The following is a 21,866-nucleotide window of genomic DNA, read 5'->3' on the forward strand; positions in this document are numbered from 1 at the left end:
AAGCTTTAAATGTATGAAGAATTTTAAAAAAGGAGATTAGAGTAGATATAGGACCACTAGAAAATGATGCTAAAGAAATAATAATGGGAGACAAGGCAGAGGATCTAGATGAGTATTTTGCATCATTTTGCATTGTGGAAGACACTAGCAGTGTACAAAGTGTTGAAGGGTATTGGGGAAGGGAAGTGAGTGCAATTATTTTTTAAAGGAGTAGGTGTTCAGAAAGGTGAAAGATCTAAGGGTGAATATGTATTCTGGGCCAGATGGATTTATCCTTGGGTCCTGAAAGAGGTAGCACTAGAGATTGTGGGGGCATTGGTAATGATCTTTCAGGAATCAATAGATTGTGACATGGTCCCAGAGGAACAGAAAATTGCAAATGTTATCCCAATATTCAAGAAGGGAGGGAGGCAGTAGAAAGGAAATTATAGGCCGATTATCCTGACATCACTGGTTAGAAGATATTGGAGTTAATTGTAAATGATGAGGTTACAGAGTACTTGGAGGCACATGACAGGATAGGCCAAAACCAGAAAGGTTTCCTTAAAGGATATTCTTGCCTGACTAACCTATTGGAATTCTTTGAGGAAGTGACAAGCAGGCTGGATAAGGGAGATGCAGTGGATGTTGCATATTTTGATTTTCATAAGACATTTGACAAGGTGCTGCACATGATGCTATTTAACAAGAGGAGCCCATGGTATAACAGGAAACATACTTGCATAGGTAGAACATTGGCTGAATTGGTAGGAATCAGAATTGGAATAGAAAGATCATATTCTGATTGGCTGTCAGTTCTAGTGGTGTTCCTAAATGTCGATGTCATATCCACTTCTTTTCATGTTGTATATTAATGATTTGGATTATGGAATGAATGGCTTTGTAGCCAAGTTTTCAGATAATACAAAGAAGGTTGGAGGAGCAGGTAGTGTAAAAGAAACACGGTTGCAGAAGGACTTAGATTAAGAGAATGGGCAGGGAATTACCAAATGAAATATAATGCGGAAAGTGTACAGGTCATGCACTTCCATAGAAAAAAATAAATGAGCAGACTTTTTTAAAATGGGGAGTAAATTGAAAACACCCAGATGCAAAGTGACCTGGGAGTCCACATGTAAGATATCCTGAAGGTAAACTGGCATGTTGAGGTGGTGGTGAAGAAGGCAAATGCAATGGTGGCATTTATTTTGAGAAGAATAGAGTATAAGAAAAGAGATGTGATGTTGAGACCTTAAGGCACTGGTGATACCTCACAGAGTATCTTGAGCAGTTTTGGGCTCTTCATTTAAAAAAAAGATGTTGGAGAAGGTTCAAAGGAGTTCACTAGGATGATTCTGGGAATGAAAGGGTTATCGTATAAGGAGTTTTTGACAGTTCTTGGCCTCTATTCATTGGAATTTAAGAAATGAGGGTGATTTCGTTGAAACATTTTGAATGTTGATGGGCATGGATAGAGGACAGAGTAGCTGTAGAAATCTTGTTCCAATGGTGGGAGAGTCTCGGACAAGAAGACACCACTTCAGGATTAAAGGGGGTCCACTTTGAACAAAGATGAGATAGAACCTTTTCAGCCAGAGGGTGGTAAACCTCTGGGAATTTGTTGCCACAGGCAGTTTCAGAGGCCAGGTCATGGGATATGTAAGACAAGAGATTGATAGGTTATTGATTAGCCAGGGCATCAATGGTTATGGGGAGAAGGCCAGGCAATGTGGCTGAGTGGGGAAATGGATCAGCTCATGATTAAATAGTGGGGCAGACTCATTGGGCTGAATAGCCTATTTATGCTCCTATGTCTTATAGACTTATAGTCAAGTGACTATAGAAAGAACATGGAGTAACGTAAGGGAGAATCACTGAGAATGGATGGAAGGCCAAGAGAAAGAGAAAGTGAGCTGGAATTTCTGTCAGGATCCTCCTGTTCTCCCGAAGTAGTACTGGCAGATGATCAACAAAGCAATGTTAATAGCCACTTATTCGATTTGCCAGGGCTTCCTCTGAACCACTGCCAACATTACTGCAGGAATTCAGTAATGCACACACAGTAGTTCTATCATAAAATATAATCACATCAACTAGCTTGCACGTCTGGAGTGTTAGACGTAGATAAGACTGTAATGCCGTGGCCTTGATTTTTTTTGCTTTCTATCTAGTGAGACTCACTGAATTGATGTGTTTATGTGTATATCTGAGTGTAGTGATTATGTAAGTATATGATTAAACTGAGGTTGGTAATATGCATGTCAACTAAATTCTCACAGGTATGCATAAATCAGCAGATTTGGCAGAATGTAGATGACAAGTGGCGTTATTATGGAGACATAAGGACTCAGACATGAAGTATATTTAACATGAGCAAATGTTAAAATTTGACAAAGTATGTACCCTTCAACTGAAGAGTCATTTATAATAAAAATTTGAATAAGTTAATCACGAAAACTCTGACCACCTACTTGTCAACCTACCACATCTAATCATGGACATTAATCACATTGATGCTTATTGGCTGTTGATGCCCTCGGAGGGGTGTGTCTGGATACCACATTCATCTCCAAAAAAAGGAGCAATAAATGCAAGCTGCAGATTGGTTTAACAGCTAAAACATTCATATTTCAGATTTATTGTCAGAATACACATGTGACAACCCTAAGATTCTTTTTCCTGCGGGCAAGGCAGAATTACCACTTATTGGCTATGCAAAAAAAAACCTGAAAACAACATACACATGCAAACAAATGAGGTAATGTAAACAAACTGCTATACAGAGAGAGAGAGAGAGAGAAAGTAAGAGACTTTAAATGAGTCCCCAATTGAGTTTGTCGTTGAGGGTTCTGATGGTGGAGGGACAGCAGCTGTTCCTGAACCTGGTGGTGCAAGATTTGTGGCACCTGTACCTCTTTCCTTATGGCAGCAGTGAGAACAGAGCGTGGGCTGGGTGGTGTGGATCCTTGATGATTGCTGCTGCTCTCCACCGGCAGCATTCCTTGTAATATTCTCATTGGTTGAGAGGGCTTTGCCTGTGATGTCCTGGGCTGTGTCCTATATTTGACTGTAACCCTGCTCCACGTGCAGTGACATTATTGAATTGTACCAGGATTAGGAAAGACAAACACATAAAGGACAGATGAAGGCTGAATAATCCTTATAAATGTTATGGCAAAGATATTGTTGGAAGAAGGATTGGAATGGATTTCATCTCCCTATCCTTTGAATTAAAGTAAATTTACTTGCCCTGTATTGTTTCTTAGAAGTGAATCCCAGGTTGTTGGTGCTAAACAGGCTATGCAGAAGCAAAAAACAAGTGTGCAGGTAAAGCAGCATTGTGGAGTAGAAGAATGGTTGATGCTTTGGGTTGACACCCTGCATCAGTATAGAAGGCAGAGAGGTCAGATAGTAAAGGGAGAAAATAGCAAGGGAAAATGGTGACTGGAAGGTGATATGAAGAACCAGATGCGGAGGGGATGATGGGCAAATGGAACCAGATGGGAGAGGGGTAGAGGTGGTGCGGGGTGACTGGTCAGCAATGACAATGACAGAGAAGAAAATGCGGGTGGCTGGAGCAAGATAGTGGGAGGGAAGAGTGGAGGTAGGTAGAGATAGGGAGGGAAGATTGGAGGTAGGTAGGTGATGTAGAGACCCAATAAGTTGTAAATGTTAGAATCTGGCAAATAAGGAAGCTTTTAAGTGGAACCCAACAAGGAAGGGTTGATGGTGAAATGGAACCAGTTGGCAAGGAGAAAGGAGACTTTTAAAATGGATGATGGTGTTTTGTTTTTCCGCCTTGAATTAACAGAGGCCCATTTCTAAGATAGCGGTGCCCGTGCTTAGCAGTGGACCTTGAGGGTTGCAGGCTCTGGAGATCATTGGACCGGTACAGAGCACCCCCCCACCCCCTGAAAGGGAGAAGGCTGGGTCATGACCCAACAGGAAAAGGGACCTTGGCAGCAGACTACAAGGGTCTCAGCAGCTGAAGGGCCTACACAGGCTGTGGGTTGCTGGAGACTGGCTTGTGGGAATCAGGTATTTGGATCAGAATTCAAGGGGGGGCTGCGGACTGGAAGGGCTCCTGAAGGGGTGTTGGGTGTTTAAAGTTTCTTGATTGGATCGGAGGTTTGGATCTTGGAGCTTGCCATTTGCCAATGGATCAAATAGGAATCTATGTGGCTGAAGAAGTTCTGGAGGTAAATCCACAGACACTTGGTGACTTTGAAGGGACTCTGTCTTGCTTCTTTTTTTTCTTATTGTTGGGGGTGTCGGGCAATGTGAGTGGTGCCACTTTGGGTGTTTTTAAGGCAGGCAAAAGTTGACAGATCTTGTGCATTATTACCTTTTTTGTATTAGTACATGGCAATGAATTAATCTTGAATGTTAAAGCCCCCAAAACTATTGATGCCCTATCCAGTACCAATTTACACATTTTTCCCCCAGTACAGTCGTACTGTCCCTGCAGTGTCCACAAAGTGTAAAGCAGTCATTCACTTGAGCCACTCTGACAGCATCATGAAAAGTTATGAGCTCTATCTCCAGGAAAGACAAGGGCATCAAGCAAATGAGAACACCGCAACCATGAGGTTGCCATCGGTTGCCCTCCATTCTGCCTTGTACACAGCTGCTGCATTCCAGGAAATTATTGTCAGTTGGCTGGAAAGCATGTTGTGTAAAAAGGTCGGAACAGGAATGAGGGTGCCATTCCCCTTCTGATATTTTACCTCCGAGACACCTAGTAAATTTCCTGGAACACCTCAGTCTAAAGTTAACTGCAGGCATTCCATCAACAATAGGCTCATGAATAACACATATCGATAACACATGTTGCAAGTCCCACCTCTTTAATTATCGCACTTCCAGTATGCTGTCTAAACTCGCGTTAGGAAAAGGAGATTTTGAACTTTTGGCCGTTCATATGTGAATGACCAATGGCAAGATGTCAGACATGCTTCAGACCAGTAAAATCATGTCAATTCTATCTGAAAAAAACCCAGAATTGATACTTCATTGCTTAAATCCTTTCCAGCATTCAGAGGTAGAAGTGAGCCAATGTGGACTGGTGTGGGGTACTGGTAATATATTCAATATAAATTAGTTAATTCAGCAATACTAGCAAGATTTCTGTACTGGAGAAAACTTCAAAATGCTTTCAGCCTTGCCAACAGTACTGTGGGAACACCAGCAAAAGCACTGCAGCAGTTCGAGAACAGAAACCCTTGCAAGGGCCAGATCCTTATAAATAAATTAAATTCAGGTTATACAACATCTTGTGCAAAATTATTTTCGCTGCAAACTAGATAATTAATTTCAAGTCACACGACTGGCTGGTTTTGATTTCGGACACAATCTGTCCAGGATGCAAAATGTCTTTCTGCTCTTGATTCACTCTTCATTACTTGTGTTATTTGATTCCTGACTCCTCCGTGAATGTAAACAGTTCTGCTCTTTTTAAAACAATTCATGTTTTTCAGATTATTCCATGTTTTTCCACATCACTGCCCCTTCATCCTTATAACAATTCTACCTAAGTTCCTTCACACCGTATTCAATACCTTAAAATTCTTCCAAAAATTGCGACACCCAGGGCTGCATTTAATTCACCTACCAGCATGATATAAAGGTAAAGCATAAACGTTCTTATTTTTGAAGTATTACTCTTTTAAAAAGCACCAAACCCTATCCCTTCTCAACTATTTACATATTTGTTCAGATCTCCCTCTCTCTTTCTTCCTTTAAATTACACCATTTTCACCAAAAATGGATCTTTCAAACATTCCTGCAATAAAGTTAATCAGCCACATTGGACTTTAGAGCTCTCTCTCTGCTCTTCATTCACTCTTCATTACTGAATGGTTCCTGAATTTCAAGTTCAAGTTTATTGTCAAATTTATATAGAAACATAGAAGATAGGAGCAGGAGTAAGTCATTCAACCCTTCGAGCCTGCTCCGCCATTCAACAAGATCATGGCTGATCTTAAAGTTCAGTACCCCGTCCCCGCCTTCTCTCCGTAACCTTTAATACCCTTATACTGAAGAAATATATCTAATTCCCTCTTAAATATATTTAATGAACCTGCCTCTACTGCCCTCTGTGGCAATGAATTCCACAGATTCACCACCCTCTGGGTAAAGAAATTCCTCCTCATCTCGGTCCTAAATGGTTTGCCTATTATCCTCAAACCATGGCCCTGGGTTCTGGATTTTCCCATCATTGGAAATATCCCATCTGCATCCATTCTGTCCAGTCCTGCCAGAATTTTATATGTCTCTATGAGATCCCCTCTCAATCTTCTAAACTCCAGCGAGTACAATCCCAATTTGCGCATTCTTTCCTCATAAGTCATTCCTGCCATTCCAGGTATCAGCCTGGTGAATCGCCTCTGCACTCCCTCCATTGCAAGAACATCCTTCCTTAGATAAGGTGACCAAATCTGCACACAATACTCCAGGTGTGATCTCACCAAGGCCCTGTACAGCTGCAGTAAGGTATCCTTGTTCCTATACTCAAACCCTCTTGATATGAAGGCCAACATACCATTTGCCTTTTTAACCGCCTGCTGTACCTGCATGCTCGCCTTCAGAGACTGATGTACAAGTACCCCTAGGTCTCTCTGCACTTCCCCATCTCTTAATCTATTGCCATTCAAATAGTAATCTGCCCTCCGGTTTGTATTACCAAAGTGGATAACCTCACATTTATCCACTTTGTAGTGCATTTGCCATGTATCTGCCCAGTCCCTCAATTTATCCAAATCACACTGGAGCTTCCTGACCCCCTCTTTCATCCACACAACCCCTCCTAGCTTAGAGTCATCTGCAAATTTGGAGATATTACATCCAATCCCCTCATCCAGATCATTAATGTAAATAGTGAACAGCTGGGGTCCCTGTACCGATCCCTGTGGCACCCCACTGGTCACCGCCTGCCACTCAGAAAACGAGCCATTTATCCCAACTCTCTGTCTTCTACCTGCCAGCCAGTTCTCAATCCACCTCAATACTTTGCCCCCAATCCCATGAGCCTTGATTTTGGAAGCCAGTCGTTTATGCGGGACCTTATCGAAGGCCTTTTGGCAATGAAGTATCAATTTTTGTAAATGAAATAATGTGGGCTGTTTGAACGACAAGATATCCATCAACACACCACATTCTCTAATCTTTTAATTACTGATAGGTTGTTTGGCTTACATGAAATCAGATCAAGTGGAGATGAAGCATCTGGGCTCCTGCTCTGCTGCAAGTTTTATTTAATTAGATTTGTCATTTTGGAAAACACCCACGGCAAATTTTATCATGAGTTTCACAAGGCAACTATGCTTTAAAATACTTTTATGTGAATTTTCAGTTGAAATTATCTTTAAATTTACCTACTTTTAACCTAACAGACTGAATAATCCTGGCTTGGAATCATTGAAGATAGGTAGGGAAGGAAGACCCTGTTACTTCATCTAATTTAGAACAACTGCAATTCTTTCAGCCTACACCCCCTTACCCCCTATATACACATATATGCGTACGTACACGCACACACTCACACACACACACACACACACACACACACACACACACACACACACACACACACACACACACACACACACACACACACACACACACACACACACACACACACACACAGAGTCACATTCAAAGCATCCTTGGGCTTTAAGCCTTTGGGCAAATGTGGTTCAGGCTTCACAGTAAAAATGATTCTGCATTTGAATGACAATTTCCTGTTGTACTTGCTTGGATGTCCAGGTGACAATATTTGACTGCATATATTTAAATTTAAGGAACTGCAGGGACGTCATTGAGAAAATGTAAGGAGGGAGATAGATTAGCTTGTTGAGTGGGGTCACATCAATAAACTTGTGCTCAACATTAGCAGAGATGATTGTGGACTTCAGGAAGGAGTCAGGGGAACACAACCCAGTCCTCATCAAGGGCTCAGTTGTGGAGAGGGTCAAGAACTTCAAATTCCTGGGTGTCAACATCTCTGAGGATCTGTCCTGGAGCCTCCATGTTGATGCAATCACCAAGAAGGCTTGCTAAAAGCTATACTTTGTGAAGTGCTTGAGGAGCTTCAGTGTGTCACTGAAGACTCTTGAAAACTTATACAGGTGTACTGTGGAGAGCATTCTGGCGGGTTGCATCACTGTCTGCTACAGAGAAGCCAACTGTCAGGACAATAAAAAACTCCAGAGGGTTGTTAGCTCGGCCTGCGACATCACAGGCACAGACTTTACTTCGTTGAGGACATCCACATGAGGCTGTATCTTAAAAAAGCTGCCTTTATCCTTAAGGTCCCTTTTCACTTTGCTACCATCAGGAAGGAGGTACAGGAGCCTAAAAATGAGCACTCAGTGGCATAGGGACAGCTTCTTCCCCACTGCCATCAGATTCCTGAATAATCAATGAACCAAATGACCAGTTTTCGTGCGCTATTATTTTAATTTTTTTTTCTATATTATTGTTGTGAGATGGTTCATCATATGAATGTTTGCACCGTGACGCTGTTGCAAAACACCAAATTTCATGACTTGTTCATGACAATAAATCCTGATTCTGATTCTACTGGAAACAGATTCCTTTATTTTTATTATTCAGAAAGAATAGGATTCAGGAAGAACCATAACCCTAATGACACAAAAACTATTTATTTTACTTTTCATTTAATTAACTGTTATCTTTGGACTTACATAAAATCAACCAACTATAATTCTGTACATTTTCAAAGTTTTGATTAGAGTGATTGAATCTAATGTTGTCAACCTGCATCACTTTGTACATTGGATTCATAAGAAAACCCCAACTGATGTAAATTGCATTGAACCAGAGCAACAATCACCTCAAACAGATCGATTGCATTTCGGCTGCGGTCAATCTTACTGGAGGCCTCTCAGGAAGAAAATTACATCTTTGATTTTTCAGCTAGTGAGCCAAATGATTCTAACCATTGCACAATCATAGTGGGAAGATGCACTCTGATCCAAGATGTTATTGTCTGGTGGTAATTACTGAATGATCAGAATTGCATTTATGCCAACAACATCAACGTGCAAACTTGCTGTTTTGGTGTGGAAGAAAAAAAACAAACCAATGAAATTCAAAGACATCAGAATTAAAGGAGTGGCTAACAAAGCAAAAGTGTGGATAAAGGGGTGGGTTTTTAGGCAAGTCTGAATGAAGCTGTTATGTTATCATTTGTGTACTGACAATAACCACACCAGCAGTGCAAGTACGAGACAGCTTTAATAAACTAATATCCACACGAAGAGGTCTTGTCTCTCTGCAAGACCAACCTGGAAGGCTAGACTGTAGCTCTGGACTACTTTATATACAAGGTCACCTGGATGACCCCTGGTGACCTAGTGGTGTAATTACATATCACCACAATTTGTTCTGCTGCAAAGTTTCCATTTTTATCAGTAGAGATTTCCCAATCATTATTCATTGTTTTTAATCATTCATTGGCTTTCTAAATTCTGATCAATTCTATTTATTGCACATTCACCTTCAATATATTTTTTTTGTTTAATTTATCCAGTTCTTCGGTTTTAATTTCCACAGTAACTTGTTGACCATTTCTTCGTTAGAAAGTCACTTTCTACAGAGTGGAAGGTTGTGTATTCTGCACCTTTCTTCTGACCATGAACAGATGTATAATGGTTATAGAGTCAGAATTAGCAAGTTATCAAGCTAGGTAGCATAGAAACAGGCCCTTGGGCCTAATTTATTCATGCTGACCATGTTGTCCATCTGAGCATCCAATTTTCCAGTCTTTGTCCAATTTCCTTTTTACCTGAGTACCTGTTGAAATGTATTTGAAATGTCATAATTCTACCTATTTCTACAGCTTCCTCTTGCATTTCATTTCATATTCCCACCAACATTTAGATGAAGAAATTTGCCATTAGTTCCTTTACAAATCTTTCCCATCTCAACTTCAACCTATGCCCTCTATTAATGGATTTTTGTATTCCTCTCTAAGAGACTGTCACCAATCACCTTATTTATGATCCCCATTATTTTATATACCTCTTCAAGGTCTCCTCTCAACCTTCTGTATCGGGGCAAGAAATTTCAGCTTTCTAGCCTCTCCTTGTAACTCAAGCTCTCCAGTCCCATTTATTTGATCAATTTTTGGTGTTTCCCCATTGGAAGAAGCATAATAAAGTAGTAGTCGAACTTCCCTGTGGGATTGAGCTCCTCCCATACCCCTCCCCCAGCATTTAATTCAGGCACCTACCTGCTTTTTGCTCATACCTTGATGAAGGGCTCAGGCCCAAAACGTTGTTTATGTACCTTTGCTACATAAGCAATGCTGCATGACCTGCTGAATTTCTCCAACACTTCGGTGTTTTAAATAGTAAAGGAGTAAATGCTTACAAAACTGTCCAAAACTGTATTTTGATCATAAACACATGCATCAAATTTGTTGTTGTTGCAAACTGAATTTATTGCAAAGTCTTGTAAAATAATCGAGCTTCTGAAAATAATTAGGGCAGTATTGTGGGAGTATGCTAAGGCATCCTGTTTTTAGCACTTTTAAGGACATGGAATAGAGTCATAGAGTTGTATAGCACAGAAACCTGACTATTTGATTCAATTTGTCCTCTCCAGCTGTGATGCCTATTTACCTTTTCCTGCATTTTCCTGCATTTAGGAATGACGTAAGTTACACCAGTGTTTCATTAGTATTCAATGAATGAAAAGAACTCTTATTATGTATAACTGGTCTTGATGAATGAAACAGTGTTCTGAAAAGCTGAACATTTTGGAAAGAAATTGCTTTTAAGATTCTAAATATTGATTTTCTTACAAACATACAAAAAACTGTAAATTCTTTGAAATGCAAGGCAGTATAATTCCCTTTTCTAGAACGATGACATTCTACTCTTCAAGTATTTTAAACTGCACATATCCCTTTACTCCTTTCTTGTCCAGTGCCTGTTGGAATGCCTTTTTAATGCTGTAATTGCAATGGCCTCCATCATTTCCTCAATCAGTTTGCTCCAAAATGGAAAAAAAACTTGGTCTCAGATTTCTTTGAAGATTCTCTGTTCTCACCTTAAACATATCCTCGAAATATAAACTCCACTGCCCTGGAAAAATTACTTTGACCATAAATACTGTCTACGTTTCTCATAATTTTATAAATCTCTGTCAGGTCTTTCCTCAACTGCCTATGTTCCAATAAGCCCATCTTATCTAATCTTTCCTTAAAAACCACAGTCCTCCGTTGCAAGCAACATTCTGTTGAATCTCTTCTGCACTATTTCCAATTACACTGCATTTTCCCAGTAATATGGCTGAACTGTGCGCAATATTCCAAGTGCAGCCTAACAAATGTTTGTACAGCTGCAACTTGGCCATTACAACTCAGATTCAGTGCAAGCAAGCTGAAAGCTCTCTTCACCAAACTTATCTACCTGTGTCGCTATTCTCAGGGAGACATGAAAATGCAAGTGAAGGCCCCTTTATACATTATCTCTCCTGAGATCACTGCCATTTTCTGTAGATTGAAAAGGAATTTGGTTGACAAGTCCATTATAGTCTGTATTTTGTACATTAATGTAGACACATTTTCTCTTTGATTTGATATGCCTAAAATTTGACACCAGTGAATGAGCAAGGAGAAAATCAGGAACAAACCAGTCATAAGGGGTGATCAGCTGACCATAGAACCTCAGAACAATAGATCATCACAACTTTGGTCCTTCTAGTTTGTGCCACATTATTATCCTGCCTAGTCCCACTGAGCCATTCCACATCCCTTCATTCCCCTCCCAGCCATTTACCCATCCAAATTTTTCTTAAATGTTGAAATTGAGCCCACATTGCCCACTTCAGCTGGCAGCTTGTCCCATACTCTCACCACTCTCTGTGTAAAGAAATTCCCCACAAATGTTCCCCCTAAAATTCTCCCCTTTCATGCTTAACCCATGTCCTCTGGATTGTATCTCACCTAACTTCAGTGGAAAAAGGTGACAAATTTATTCTATACCCATCATTATTTTACCTCTAACAAATCTCCTCTCATTCTTCTACACTCCAGGGAATAAAGTCTTAACCTGTTTAACTTTTCCTTACTCTTGCAGTTCAGGGACTATCCTAGTAAATCTTCTCTGCACTCTTTCAATCTTATTGAGTTCTTTCCTGTAGTTAGGTGGCAAAACTGTATACAATACTCCAATTTGGCATCACCAATGTCATATAAAACTTTGCCATAACATCCCAATTCCTATACACAGTATGCCAATATGCCAAATGTTCTCTTAATGACTCTATCTGTGATGCACCTTTCAGGGAATTATGTATCTGTATTCCCATATCCCTCTGTTCTATGGCACTCCTCAATAAACTTCCATTTACCGTGAATGTTCCAAAATGCAACACCTCACATTTGTTTGCATCAACTTCCATCCACCATTTTTCAGTGGAAAAAGACAACGAATTTACTCTATACCCATCATTATTTTACCTTTAACTCGATTTTTCCAGCTGGCCCAGATCCCTCTGCAAACCTTTGAAAGCCATCCTCACTGTCCACAATGCCTCCAACTTGCAGATCCAATTTACCACATTATTATCCAGATCATTGATATAGATGACAAACAACAATGATTCCAGCCCTGATCCAGCACCGATCCCCAAGGCACACCACTAGTCTCAGGCCTCCAGTCTGAGAAGCAATTATCCACACCACTCTCTGGCTTCTCCCATACAGCCAGTCATATCCAGTTCACTACTTCACAATGAATACAGAGCTTCTGAAATTTCATTACTGATCTCCCATGTGGACCTTGTCAAAGGCCTTACTAAGTCCATGTTGACCACATCCGCATCCTTTCCTTCATCAACTTTCCTGGTAACCTCCTCAAAAAACTCTCAGATTAGTTCAACATGACCTACCATGCACAAAGCAATGTTGACTATCCCTAATCAGTTTCTGGCTATCCAAATCTTTGTATATCCAATCTCTTGAAACACCTTCCAACATTTTACTTATGTGAGGCTCACTGGCCTATAATTTCCAGGGTTACTTTTGGTCCCTTTTTTAAACGACAGAACAACATGAGCTACTCTCTAATACTCCAGCACCCGTGCTAAGGACATTTTAAATATTTCTGCCAGAACCCCTGCAATTTCTCCACTAGCCTCTCTCAAGGTCCAAGGGAATATCTTGTCAGGACCTGGGGATTTATCTACCCTTACTTACTTTAAGACAGCAAGCACTTCCTCTTCTTTCATCTGTATTGGTCCATGACCTCACTGCTTGTTTTCCTAAGTTCCCTTTATTGTATGCCAGTTTCCTGAGTAAATATTGATGAATAAAACCCCATTTAAGATCTCCCCCATCTCTTTTGGTTTCATACAAAGCTGACCACTCTGATTTTCAAGGGGACCAATTTTGTTCCCTACTATTCTTTGATCTTATTGTACTTGTGGCAACCCTGAGGATTTTCCTTCACATTGCCTATCAAAGCAACCTCATTACTTCTTTTAGTCTTCCTGATTGCTTTTTTGAGTTTTTCTTGCACTTTTTATCCTTAAGTATGTTATTTGCTCCATGTTGCCTATACCGGCTGTACACTTCCCTTCTTCTGAACCAGATCCCCAATATCCCTTGAAAACCAAGGTTCCCTATATCTGTTAACTTTTCCTTTGATCCTGACAGGAACATACAAACTCTGTCTCTCAAAAATTTCACCTCCAATCCTTGTATCATCTGCAAACTTGCAGATCCAATTTATCATATTATCATTTATGTAGATCAGCCATTCTCAACCTTCTTTTTTGGCTATGACCCCTCCAAAAGACCAATTTACTTTCAGAATCAGAATCAAGATTTATTATCATGAACAAGTCATGAAATTTGGTGTTTTGCAGCAGCATCTTAGTGCAAACATATAGCCATCTTATGACATACTATAAAAAATTAAATAAAATGATAATAAGAATAATTATGCAGGAAAAGTGAGGCAGCGTCTTTGGTTCATTGATTATTCAGGAATCTGATGGCAGCGGGGAAGAAGCTGTCCTTGTGCCACTGAGTGCTCGTCTTTAGGCTCCTGTACCTATTCCCCAATGGTAGCAGAGTAAATCTTTTGTTCTTAATATACCTGTAGAAGAATTTAGGATTCTCCTTTGCCTTGTTTGCCAAAGCAAGCTCATGTCTTCTTGATTTCCCTCTTAAGATTTTTTCTGCATTTTTATACTCATCAAGTACCTCATTTACACCTCTACCTGCCTCTACCTGCAATACATCTCTTTTTTCTTCTTAATCAGATCCCCAATATTCCTATAATCAAAAAAATGCCTTTGCCTTTAAACCTAATAGGAACCCTATACTTGAAAATTTCTCCTTTGAAGGCCTTCCACTTACAAAGCACACCCTCTCCAGAAAACAACTAAACCCAATCCATGCTTTTTGATCCTTTCTCATTTCCTGAAAATTGTTCTTTCTCCCATTTAGAATCTCAATCCAAGGACCAGATCAATCCTTAACCATAATGAAATTAATGGCATTATGATTACTTGATCCAAGGGTTCCCCTACACACACTTCTGTCACCTGTCCTGTCTCGTATCCTAATCGGAGATCCAGTATTGGCCTCTCTCTAGTTGCTACCTCTATATATTGATTTAGATAACTTTCCATAACACATTTGACAAATTCTAAGCCATTCCGCCCTTTTGCAGTATGGGAGACACAAACAATATGTGGAAAGGGCGACATAGTTGGTGTAGTGGTTAGCTAAATGCCGTTATAGCGCCAGCGATCAGGACTAGGGTTTGAATCCCACGCTGTCTGTAAGAAGTTTGTACATTCTCCCATATCTGTCTGGGTTTTTTCCAGGGGCTGCGGTTTCCTCCAACCATTTAAAACCTTGTGGGTTTAAGTTAATTGGGTGTAAATTGTGTGGCATGGACTCATGAGCCAAAAAGGCTTGTTACCATGCTGTACGTCTAAATTAAAACAAAATTGTGGGAGGGTTGGGGGGGGGGGGGTGGAGGAGTGGTAGAATGGGATTTCTGATTTCTTCATATTTCTGAATCATTGGGCTCTCTTCCACGGAAAGTGGGTCCTGTATTCAAACCCTTCAAATGACTTCCTTTATAGGAACATAAAGTAGGAACAGGTGTAGGCCAAAAACGAGCCTGCTCTGCCATTCAATACAATCATGGCTGATCTAATTTATGACCTAACTCCACCTACTTACCTTCTCCCTATATCCCCTAATTCCTCTATCATGCTCCCTCCTCTGCGTGTCCTTCATCACAAATCCACAACTCATGGCATCAAGCTTTCCACTGTCTGCTCTATCTCTGCGTTCTTCTGGCCAAACTGGTTTAAACCCCCCCCCGAAGCAGCACTAACAATTAAATTACCACAGGATATTAGTCCCCCTCCAGTTCAGACGCAAACCATCCCCCCAATTCAGGTCCCAATTTTCTTGGAAGAGAGCCCAATGATTCTGGAACCTGAAGCCCTCCCTCCTGCCACATCTCTTTGGCCACACGTTAAGCTGCATCATCCTCCTATTTCTCCAGCATTGTGTTTACACTTTTCTTTATTTTGATTTAGGGATCAGGTCACTGCTGGTGCAGAAGGACCTGCTGAGAAAGGGCTCAGCAATTGTCCAGTAAATGTGGCTGCACTCTACAATGCCAGAAATTACCGGTAACCAGAAACATACAATCCTAGCATGCTCTGACAGAACCAGGGCTCAGGGAGAGGTATGAACAATGATGACAGGCTGAGTTACAGAGAGATGCAGCAGGGAAAAATAGGCCCTTTGGGTCACATTGAGACAGTGCCAACCATTTTACTGTAATCCTGCATTACCATAACACAGTTGTTAATGACTTCATTGGGAAATTCATGCTTGAGTGTTTTGCTCCTGAGTCTGTCTGGGTCTATCCTAAGCAGAAGCTATGGATGAACCAAGAGATCTGCTATCTGTTGGAGACAGATCCAGGCAATTTAGAGACAGACTGGAAAGCTAGGTATGACCTTCAGAAGGCTATTACCAATGCAAAAAGACAATGCAAATGCGTGAGAGTGAAAGGCACGAATTCAATATCGTCAGGGTGCTTAACTCTCGCACGTGCGTCAACTGAACTCCAATACGTGAACCCACCATGCATATGCCAACTGAAGACTCACGCATGCGCACAGGAATCAAGATGTCTGCGCCGAGCCTATAGACCCCGAGACACCGACTGACAAAGTAAGTACGCACATTTTGACTCTTACATGCTCTGTATCCCTGTTATAGTTTGTCAAATACAACATTTGATTAAAAGGTTTGCTTTAAGACTTCAGTACTCCATACGCATGCCAAAATTCCTTTTCAAGATATGACCGATCCTTCGGTCCCAATTACGGGTGTAAGTTGGGGAGTACCTATATATGAAGAGAATGAACAGATGCACTGAAATTCTTACTTGTTGTAGCTTCACTGGTGCATAAAATACAGAGACAAACAATAATCATAGAATTAAATTACCACACCAGAGAGAGAGAAAGGAAAATAAAAATAAAAGATAAATATTCACGGTTGCGAATGGTGCTTAAAAAAAGTGATGTTACAATTACGCAGACAAATCTTTGGTGATCGCGGAGTAATTTGTGTTTAGGTTTAGAGTAGCTTGGGAAGTTCAAGATTCTGATAGCTGTTAAAAAAAAGTTCTTGAACTTGGAGGTGCTGGACTTCTGGCTTCTATACCTTGTGGGCAGCAATGAGAAGAGAACATTGACCAGGGTGATGGGATTATTTCTAATGTTGCTGTCTTTCAAGCATCACCTTCTGTAGATGTCTTCAAAAGACAGGAGGTCAGTGCCTATGATGGACTTGGCTTGATTTACCAGATTTTGCAGACTTTGGCATTCCTGAACACTCGGGTTTTCAAACCAAGCCATAATGCAACTAGTCAGAAAACTTTCCACAATATACCTGTAGAGGCTTGACATGGTGAATCTCTTCACAGAGGAGTTGGTGTTTCTTCTGCATAGTTATGAAAGTATTTTAAGACGATGTCAGAAAATTGAGAGTGTTTCTGAAGTGGAAAAGAATGCATTTTTAGTTATCTCAACACATTCATTCTCTGGTAAATGTGACTTTTGAATCAGAATGGGAGAAATCTTAGATAGGCTCATACAGAAAAAATACAGGGTTACGGGAGTGATGGGGAAAAAATTAGATTGTTGAGCATTAGTTTTACGTAGATCAGCACAATACTGTGGTGTAATGTTCTATGACCGAAAAGAGCACTGATCTTCTGGATAATATCATCATCTTAGTACAAAGCCCCAGAGAAGAGATATGGGAACTTGCAACTAACCAGAAACCATTTGCTATACACGGTGCTTGTCAAGAGAATGACGGAATGCTGATATGAAATTGGTGTATAGATGATATTTTCAAGCTTACTCTCTTTAAAATAGTCCCTTGTAGCTTTAAAACAGGAGGAAATATCTCACATTGAAGGATAAAAGATGCATACGAAATAAAATTCTCCATGGCCAAACCCAAAAATACTCTACCTAATTGGGTCTTGTATCAGTAATTAGCCTGAAGGTATGTGTAAATTAAAATTTGTAGTAAATGACTATGACAGCACGGCTGGCATGACACTATTACAGCACGATCACCCTGGGTTTGAATCCCACGCTGTCCGTAAGGAGTTTGTATGCTATCCCTGTGAACTGCATAGGTTTTCTCCATGAGCTCCAGTTTCCATCAATAAAACAAAATGTAACAGGGTTGGCAGGTTATTTTGGTGTAATTGGGTGGCAAGGTTTCCAGAGGCCAGAGGGGCCTTCTACCGTGCTGTATCGTGAAAATTAAATTAACATTTAAAAAATAATTTCAAAGCATACATCTTTGGCAAGTATCCAAGCACACAACTGAATATTCTTAAAAGACTCATATGTATATAAAAAAGAATTTAAAAAAAGACTGTATTCATGTAATACCACCATTCACAGCCTTTGGGTGTGCCATAGATAATTAATTATTTTGAAAATAATTATTGCTGTTATGGAAACAAATGCAGAAACTAATTAAGGTCTCATGAGACGAGGAGATACAAATCTATTATTCTTTTTTGGTAACATTGATTGAGGAATAATTTTTGATCAGTGCATTGGGAGAATTTTGCTCAGCAACAAAAAAAAGCACCAGATAGTTTGCAGCCAAAAAAAGCAGGGGCATTATAGTTTGGTTTAACAATTCATTCAAAAGAAAGTACCTGAGGAGTGTCATACTTTATCATCTCCACAATGAGGTGTGAACTTAATTTTTATGCTGAAAAATCTTTAATTCTCTAAATGCAAGATACATAGTAAAAGTTTACCAATGTGCTTATACCCAATACATTTTACTGCATGACCATCAACTGCTTTTTTTATGCTCCAGATTTCCACATCTGTGGTTTCTTGTGTCACCAAATATATTTTGTTTAGGTCAAAACAAGAACATCAAAATAGGTGATGAATTATTAACCAACAATGCAAATATAAGAAAAAAATGTTTGAAAATAGGACCTTGAAGGCATCTCATAATTGAATTGAATTTTTGATTGTCACATTTACCAAGATACAGTGAAAAATTTTACTTACATGCCATTCAGGTAGGTCAACCTATATGTCGCACAACAGCTCCATACTAGAACCAAAATAAAAGAGCAGGGGAGAGTGTCACCAAAGACAGTAATTCAGGGAAAAGTGTTGAAGAGAAAAATACAGTCCATACTCAGATAACTTGCATGCCTCCAGTGGGATACAACCAAGGCAATAATTTGCTCGGTGTAATGCCCAGGGCTACCAATACTTTCATTCAATTGTAATATTATTATGCAGTTTGTAAAGGGGTCTAATCTAGAATTAGATTGCTGAACTCAGTTAGGTCCTTTGTGAATGGGTCATGCCAATTGGAACAATTCCTCTGCCAAGCCAATAGAAGGAAGCCTTAATGATAAAATCACATATAAAGTGTCAGTGTTAGATGGTTGACATGGTGCCAACTTTTCATTTGCTGGGTCCTCTTTGCTTGGATTTGCTCCTCTCTCCCACCCTTTAGCCTTGCTACTGAGGTTTCCAGGACATATCTGAACAACTCTCCCCACCATTGGCCTGAACCCAAGCTCATTTGCTGGTCCAGTGTACTACTCACCATTCAATTTCATCTTCCACCCCCAATGTCCCTTCTCAACATTCCTTTCCACAATGTTCCCTCCTCTGATGTTACCTCTTCTCTTGATGGCCTGACTCTTCCTGACTCTAGTTTTGATCAAGCTCGAAAAATATGCTTCTTTCAATGCTTCCAATCTCCACCTCTGATCTCTGCCTTTCTGACTTCCTCTGCTGGGCCATGTGACACAATACTGCTACCCAACCTGCCATAAACCATTTTAGGTGTTAAGGAATTCCTTGGCCCCAGAAGAAATGTTCTTTTCCATGAGTCAAATGCTATTATAAATGTCAGAAACACATTGTATTTCATCTCAGAATTCAGCTCCATTAAATATCTGAAATTCTTAAATAATCACAGTTGCAATGTGCCTGTTTAGTTCGCATGGTGACTGAGGCTGACTTTTTTCTGGGAGTATATTGAATAAGGAATAATGTTTATGATCATACTTGGATAACTACATGGATGGGAAGGGATTGGAGGGCTATGGGCAAAAGGGACTAAAGCAGGAGGACTGTTGATCTACGTGGATAAACTGCATGGACAAACTGTCTCCATGACTAAAAGAGCAGCACAGAATGGTTCCCACATGGCCTTTAATGCCAGAGTGATGCCACAGTCAATTAGGGTAAAAAAAAAACTACACAAATTAACAGATCAGACACATTTTTGAGGATTGTTCTCTTTAAAATATGCACAGTTGATACAATATTTCTATTTTACTTCACATTTCCAGTAGTTGTATTTAAAGAAACACAGTTACAATATATTTTCTACTCTGCAATCTATCATTATGGTTAATGTCCTTAAAAAAGCTCTTCACAAAAAAGGTTTGTAAAAGCATTCTTTGCAAGATCTCTGCATAAAGTCCATTGCCAGTACTTCGGCTGAACTCAGTCTGCATTCATTATTATTTGCCTATCTGGGATTCCATGGTAGTTCTTTATTCTTAAGCATGTGTGCTTATCTTTTTCACTCAGAAGGAGAAGGGTACTTTTGGCACAGAGGGTGGTTCGGTGTATGGAATGAGATGCCAAGGAAAATGGTAGAGATGGATACAATTGTAATGTTTAAAATATATTTGGATGGGAAAGTTTTAGAGGGATATTAGCTGAACACAAGAAGAAAGGCAATAGCCTGGATAGACAACTTGGTTAGCATGGACAATGGGCCAAAAGGCCTGTTTACATGCTGTAAAACACCAAAACTTCACATCCATTTGTAGGGGTCAAAACAATTTCAACATTTGACCTTTTGAAAGAAGCTCAGTTGGCAATATTTCTAATTTTTGAGCCATCTGCAAAATTTGAAATTATGTATAATAATCCTGAATCATATTTAGGTCATGAATAATAATTTGCATACAAAAAAAAATTGAAAGTAACACTGGCAAATAAGAAAGTTTGCAGATGCATCTGGTATAGAACAATGGAACCATAGAACACGACAACCAAAATAGGCTCTTTGACCCTTCTAGCCTGTGATGAACTATCTTTCTGTGTGGTCCCACTGACTTGCTCCTGGACCATAACCCTCCATACCCATCTCATCCATGCACCTGTCCAAATCTTTCTTAAATGTCAAAATTGAGACTGCGCTTACCAACTCAGCTAGATGCTCATTCCACGCTCATCACTCACTGCACGAAGAAGTTCCCCCTAATGATCACTTTAACCTTAACCCATGTCCTCTCATTTTATCTCACCTAACCTCAGTGGAAAAGCTTATTTACATTTATTCTATCTAGACCCATCATAATTTTGTATAGCTTGCAAAATGTTGGAAGAACTCAACAGGTCAGGCCGCATCCAAGGAAGGCTATTTCATCTCATTGGATCTATGGTGAATTAACCAATTTGATAAGAGGTTATTATGGTGGAAGGAGGCTGAGGATGACCATAGAATGTTGTTATTGGTGTTAGATACCTGGGACCTTTGGTGTGCCAGAACATGTTGGAAACATGTATCAACAATTTGGATTAAAATATAGCTTGCAGCTTTAGAGGTACATGAACATACTTCTCTGAAAATTGTGAAATAAGTCGATAGGGAAGTGAGGAAGGGGAAATGGTTGCTTGCCTTAATTGGTGAAGGCCAGTTTACAGCTATATGAGATGTTGTGAGGTCACATGGAGAATTGTGTGTAGCTCTGGTCTCTGTGCTACAGGAGCAATATAACTAAACTAGAGAGGGTGCAAAAAAGATTCACAACAGGTCTGGAGGGGATGAGATACAAGCAGAGAATAAAGTTGTTTTTTTTCTGGAGTGAAAGAGGCTGATGGGTGACCTTGTAAAGGTTTATAAAATCATGTGGATTGAGAGCGTCGATATTCCCAGTATTTTTCCTGAGTATAGGTTTGAAGGGAATCAGAAAGCAGGTCTCTCTGTATGTGGGATGTGGATATATGGAATGAGCTACCTGAGGAAGTGGCAGAGGCAGGTACAATTACAACATCCAAAAGATATTTGTGCAGGTACATGAGTAGCAAAGGTTTACGGAGATATGGGCCCCATGCATGCTTAGTAGTTACCTTGGTTGGCAAGGGCCTGTTTCATATTCTATAACTCTATATTGAACAGTTTTGGCTGGGTGAAGTAGGTATAAGCATTGGTATGAACCATGTGTTCTTGAATTTGGAGATAATCTAATATCACAATGAATTAGATTTATTTATTGTTG

This window comes from Narcine bancroftii, chromosome 1, assembly GCF_036971445.1.
Source record: "Narcine bancroftii isolate sNarBan1 chromosome 1, sNarBan1.hap1, whole genome shotgun sequence".
NCBI classification, from domain to species: Eukaryota; Metazoa; Chordata; class Chondrichthyes; order Torpediniformes; family Narcinidae; genus Narcine; species Narcine bancroftii.